The sequence below is a fragment of the Artibeus jamaicensis genome, unplaced genomic scaffold, assembly GCF_021234435.1.
Source record: "Artibeus jamaicensis isolate MK-2021 breed Jamaican fruit bat unplaced genomic scaffold, CSHL_Jam_final scaffold_1964, whole genome shotgun sequence".
In the NCBI taxonomy this organism is placed as follows: Eukaryota; Metazoa; Chordata; class Mammalia; order Chiroptera; family Phyllostomidae; genus Artibeus; species Artibeus jamaicensis.
This window is the reverse complement of record NW_026522030.1, coordinates 23,313,363-23,319,660: the sequence shown is the minus strand read 5'-3', so window position 1 is coordinate 23,319,660 and position 6,298 is coordinate 23,313,363. Positions and strand designations below refer to the sequence as shown.

General features: G+C 42.2%; 1 pseudogene; it reads left to right on the top strand.

The window, feature by feature from the left end:
- Positions 1-798: 798 nt before the first annotated feature.
- LOC119060009 (non-histone chromosomal protein HMG-14-like) lies at positions 799-1,124 on the top strand (annotated as a pseudogene).
- The last annotated feature ends 5,174 nt before the right edge of the window (positions 1,125-6,298 follow it).

Below are 6,298 nucleotides of genomic sequence, written 5' to 3'. Positions count from 1 at the left end.
AAGAAATCTCAAGTGAAATTGTAAAATATTTGAAACTAAGTGAAAATGAAAATACAACTTGTCAAAATTTGTGGAGTCCTGGGAAAGCAGTATTTTGAGGTAAATGTATAGTATTGAATGCATATATTTAAAAAGAAGAAAGATCTAAAAGCAATAATCCAAGCTTTATACACTAAAAAACTAGAAATGGAGCAGCAAATTAAATCCAAAATAAGCAGAAGAAAAGAAATAATAAAAATTAGAACAGAAAACAATAGAGAAAATCAATAAAACAAAAACATTTAAAAAATAAAAATAGAGAAAATCAAAGAAACCAAAAGTTGGTTCTTAGAAAAAGTTAATAAAATCAATAAGCCTCTAGCCAGGCTAACTAATAAAAAAGAGAGAAAACACAAATTAAGACATCATAATTTGAAAAAGGAGCCCTGGCTGGCTGGTGTGGCTCAGTGGATTGAGTGCAGGTTGCTGTTTTAGTTCCTAGTCAGGAAACCAGCCTGTGTTACTGGCCAAGCCCCCAGTAGCAAGTGTGCCAGAGGCAACCACATGTTGATGTTTCTCTCCTTCTCTCCCTCCCTTCCTCTCTCTCTAGAAATAAATAAAATCTTAAAAGAAAAGGAAATGAAAAAGGTGATATCATTACAGATTTCATAGACATTAAAATAATAATAAAGGAGGCCCCAGGGTGGGTCACAGCAGCTCAGGTGGTGGGAGAAGCAGCATTGGCCAGGCAGCCCAACTTAGAGAAGCCTCTAAGGCATGGCCAGCAGGCATGCATCACATGCCCATCTGGCTGCCATGATGTGCAAGAGGAAGGTCGGCTCTGTCAAGGAGGCAGCAGAGGAGGAAGCCAAAGAGAAGATCAGCGAGGTTGTCAACTAAACCTGCTGCTGCGAAAGTGGAAACTAAGCCGAAAAAAAAAAGTGGCAGGAAAGGATAAATCTGCAGACAAAAACAAAACAAAACAAAACCCACAAATGGGAGGGAAAAGGAGAACAAAAGGAAAATAGTCCAAAATGGCTAACCAGGAAACTAAAGAAGATCTACCAGCAGAAAATGCAGACTCTAAAAATGAGGAGAGTACAGCATCTGATGAAGCAGGAGAGAAAGAAGGCAAGTGTGATTGATACCATATATTATATGTTATCAGTGGTCACTGCCTCCCTTCTCGTATGATCCAGAGGGATATTTTTATGAACTATTTTAAAAATGCAAGTTTTTTAGTAGCTCTGGAAACATTTTCTAAAAGGATGAGATTCTGTCTTATTCCATTTTTAAATGTAAATGTCTTTTTTTAAGAGGTGGAATCGTTTGCTGTTTTTTGTTGTTGTTGTTTTTGTAGAGAAAGAAAATAGTGGGATATTGAATATTGGAGTGTTTGTTGTGGGTGTCAGTTGAACACTCCATAGGTGAGGGTAGTTTTTGTATCCTATAATACAAAGCATACTAAATGGCAATTTGGAATCAGTCATGCATTTAATATGTATTAAATATTTTAGATTACTTCTATTCTCATGTTTTAGGTAGAATTATTTCCTAAAGAAAACCACTCCTTGATCTTGGCTCTCCCTATCAGAATTTTGCGCACTCTGTAACATCTTTGATGTGCAGTCTAGTTTTCTTAACATTTACTGTGCTGTGAAAGATTGAAAATTTGATTATGTAGTGTATATAATATTACATTGTGAATTAGTTGGATAACATCACAACATTTGAAGATAATTGGTATTTGATGCACCATTAAGGAAAATTAGCCTCCAAATTTTAAGCTAGAAAGTTACTGGAATAACTGTTTAGAAAAGAATCACAACTACATGACTTTTTAGGTTTTTGGTATGTAAGAATTGCATACACATAGATATGTCTGTGTTCTTATCCTCAAAACAACCTTTGATATCTCAATTATAAAAGAAAGATAGAATAATAAAGGAATACTATGAATAATTCATATCCACAAATTTGATAACCTAGATGAAATGGACCAATCTCTTGAAAGACCCAATTTGCCAAAACTCACACAAGAAGAAACTGATGATCTGAATAGGTCTGTATCTATTTTAAAAATTAAATCAGTAATTAGTAACCCTCCAACACTAAAAGTACCAGGCTTACATGGGTTCACTGGTTCTTCCAAACATTTTTTAAAGATTTTTCTTTATTTCTTTTTAGAGAGAAGGGAAGGGAGGAAGAAAGAGAGGGAGAGAAACATCAATGTGCAGTTGCCCCTCACAGTGACCCCTACTAGGGGCCTGGCCTGCAACCCAAGCACATGCCCGACTGGGAATCATCAACCCCACCTCCCCAGGTTCACAGGCCAGCACTCAATCCACTGAGCCACACCGGTGAGGGCTGATTCTTCCAAACATTTAAGACAGGGATAATACCAATTTTCTGCAATCTCTTTTAGAAGACAGAAGAGGAAATACAATACTCCTTAAATTATTCTATAAAGCATAATTATCCTAATGTCAAAAACAGAAAAAGATTTTAAAAGTATAAACGAATACCTCCCATGAGCACAGATGCAAAAATCCTCAACAAAATATTAGCAAATCTAATTCAACAATGTGTTAAAAGATTTACACATCATAAACAAGTGGGATTTATTCTAGGTACACACACCTTGCTCGACATTTTAAAAAATGGGCCCATATAAACAGGTTAACGAAGAAAAATCACATGATAAATCAATAGATGCAGAAAAAGCATTTGACAAAATCCAACACCTGTGCATAATAAACACTCTAAACAAACAGGAATAGGAGGTAACTTCCAACTTCCAGTCAGAAGGGCAGCATTGGTAAACATGCTCACCTCCTTGCACAATCTCATCAAAATACAACTAAATTATAAAATAATCATCACTTAGAACCAGCATAAATTTAGTTGAATGGAAGTCTGACAACTATGGAAGTAAAGAAACCACATGCACCCAGACTGGTAGGAAGAGCAGAGACATGGAACAGGCTGGTCCCACATCCGTATGTGGTGGAGGAAAATGTGGGAGGGATATCTCAGGAACTAAGAGTTCCTGCTCCAAACCAGGACCCTATCAGCCCAGAGTTCTAGTGCCAGGGACATAAGCCCCAACACCTTCTGGTTGAAAAAAACAGCAAGGATTGAGTAGGTGGAGGAAATTTCTGCAAAGTCCCAAGCAGTTCCTCTCCCAAGCAATTCCCCTTAAAAAACCCACACATGAACTTACTCAGACTCACTCTCCTTGAGCTCCAGAACAGAGGAGCAGCATCAGTTACATACAGGGAGGAACTGAAGTGTCTGGCACCAAGGCAAGAGCAAGGGGATGTCTTTCTCCCAGACAGGAAGAGGTCCACAGCCACAGAGTCAGCAGGCAGGTGCTGAATCTGGGACTTCATCAACCTGGCTAACACTGTTTGCCCTGCTCTGGAGATCACCTGAGGCTCCATCCTACCCATTTACAGCTTTTAACGGTAGCTTTTTCATATGAATGGCTGGTCTTGGCTCATGCTTCACAACTTCCTAAATCCTTTCAAACAAGCAACAGTTGGCCTCAGTGAGCCCTCAGCTCCCAGCACTAGCAGCTGCCAGCTTAGACTCACAGCTTGGCTTCATCTGGGAATCTCCAAGTCCAACACCAGTAGCAGCCATCTCAGATTGCTTTATAGCTCAGGCAGGATGGCCCTGGGCAAAACACAGGGCAGGCTGACCTTGGCCTGCACCACCCAGAAGAACCTCTGTTGCACCCAGTGGCCTGCAGATGGCTGTGTTCCTTCAGACTCCTCCTCCTCATCATCAAACCACCTGATTAAGATGTAAAGGAAAGTGAAAAAGATTTAATACCTGAGGACAGAAGCTTCCATCAGCCTGAACCAAAGGATGGAAAGCAACTCTTGATATATCAAAAGGAAAACCAACTTCTAAAAGCTTCCAGCTTTCCTTCTGTAGCCTGAACTAAGACTGACAGGAAACTAATGGTCTTGTTTAAAAGGACACACAGTTCTTTACAAGAACCAACACCCTCCTCTCTGGAAGGTGTTGGGGATTGCTAAAAATTCCCTTCTTTGGGCTTGCCCCCCAAACTGGGTTCTCACTGTGTATCCCTTCCATGATGTAAAACAGTAGTGATCTCTATTACAATGCAAAAGATCACCTTTCCCACGGATATCAGTACCTCAATGAGAGTAATTCATTCAATGAGCAATAAACCAGTCACTAACAAGGCCCCACAGGATGGGTGGGTTTGACTGGGAGCCTGGAGGAGGTCATGAGAGAGTGGCCATGAGTGGGGGGTGAGGGAAAGCACGGGGCAGGGAGGGGGTGGGGTGCAGGCCACATTAAGAAAGGAAGCAGACATGGAAAGGGAAGTATAGGGGCTTAGGGAATACATTTGCTGAACTCAAAAATCTTGTTGAAAACCATCTCTGACATGTTTAATGAAACTGACATCTACCACCCAAACTGGAAAACCCCAGTCTTCGCCGCCACTGGACTTAGTACTCTCTCCTTCCGGCTGCATGAACACTCCTGCTTGCCACAACCACTCACTCATTTTCCCTAGGAAAAAGGAAAAAGAAAGACCGACCAACCCGTGTTGATCCTCTGTAGTTTCAGGTGGTCTGAAGGAGTAGATGACTCCCTTCCCACGGGCCCAAGATGCCATTAAAATTTCAAACCTGCAGGCTCCCTGTATTTCACGAGAAGCCTGTGACAGGCCTCCCAGCTGGAGAGACAGAAACCAGGTACAGAACAAAGAAATTACTTGAAGCTGAGTTTAGCGAGGTTTGTTGTTAACAATTCTAGGAATTAATTAAAAGAGTTCCTCTCTTAAAAAAATAATAAAAAAGAGTTCCTCTCTGCTCCCTGAGTGGGGACAGCAGTGTGCAGACCTCTTTGGGAACTGTAGCAAATTCTTTCCTTCCAGCCCATAGGTAACCATTCCTGCTTTCCCCAGAGAGGAAAACCGGTGTTTAATTAGGGAAGAACTAGGCAATTCAGCCAGAAAGGGAGCCATCCAGGAATAGACTGACCAACGAACACATGGGACATGACAGAGCACATCCTCAGCCTTCCCAGGGAGCCCTGGGGTCCCCAGGGACGGCATCCCAGAGAGACTGCTCTTTAATTGGCTCCCCAAATTGCTGCCCAGAGCTCGCCCTGCATTCAGGGCAGAGACAGCCACTTCACGGACACCAACACACTGGCTGACTAATGAGTCACAGTCACCGCACACGACCCTGCCCTGGCTGAGGAATCCCAGGTGTGCAGCTAACCCAGGAGGGGAAAGACAGACCTAGACTCTGCAGCTACCCGGCCCTTCCGGCAGAGCTAAAAGAGGATGATGACCCAGGAACTCTGAAGACTGGCATCTTCTTTTTAGGACGTTATTAAGCAAGCAGTATCCCCGTGTGAAACCTTTGTGCCCTCCCCTCAATTGTGGGTCAATAACTCTCTCCCAGCCCAAGGGTCAGAGCCTCAGCCTCTCATTTATGTGGCAACTAGTCTTTGGAAGCTTTCACCCCTAAATCCACTTTGATACATTTTGCAAAAGAAACATTATTGCCTACATTTGATCAAATCTGACTGAATTAATCGTGATTCATTTCAATAGAGAAACACGCGGGCAGCAAAATAAATTTCAGAGCTAAGCCACAGGAATGAATTGCCTTTTCTTGGGTTTTCTGTGTGGGTTGCCAATGCATTCCCTCTCAACATATTTCATATTTTAAATACACAAAAACACCACAGGAACTATTTGAACAATGTCTGGAGGGAACCTCCCACCAACAATGCACATGCATCTCATTATTTTATAGCTTGTTATTAAATTGGCTTCAAGCAGAACTGGTTTATGTAGTGCTCTGCTAAGTCACCTAATCATTGTCCCTGTGACTTTCCAGCAAGGGGAGCTGGAGCGAGGTCGGGCGTCTCAGGTCACACCAGAGCCAGTGTGAGCAGAGAGAACGAGGTTCTGGTGGAAGTAGAGATGGTGGTGCCCTGTCCCAGGCTCATCTCCCTCATGGATGGAGTCAAGGATTTGGGGACAAAAGTCTCTCTCACCTTAAGTTAGCCTTGCCCTTCCGCCCCAGATGTAACCATGTCTAAATTAATTTCAATTACTTTAATACAGCTAATCTCATTGTCCTTCCTAGGAATTGATCTTCTTTCAAAATACAATACTCCTTAGAAGGGGTGTATCCTTGGGTTACTCAGTGGGAATGAGTTCGTGAATGGATTTCTGTGGTAGGAGGAACCCCAGGACTGAGCCCGGTGGCTGAGAAACGGAAGGATGCCGGAATCAGAAGAAAGGGTCTAGACAGGGGAC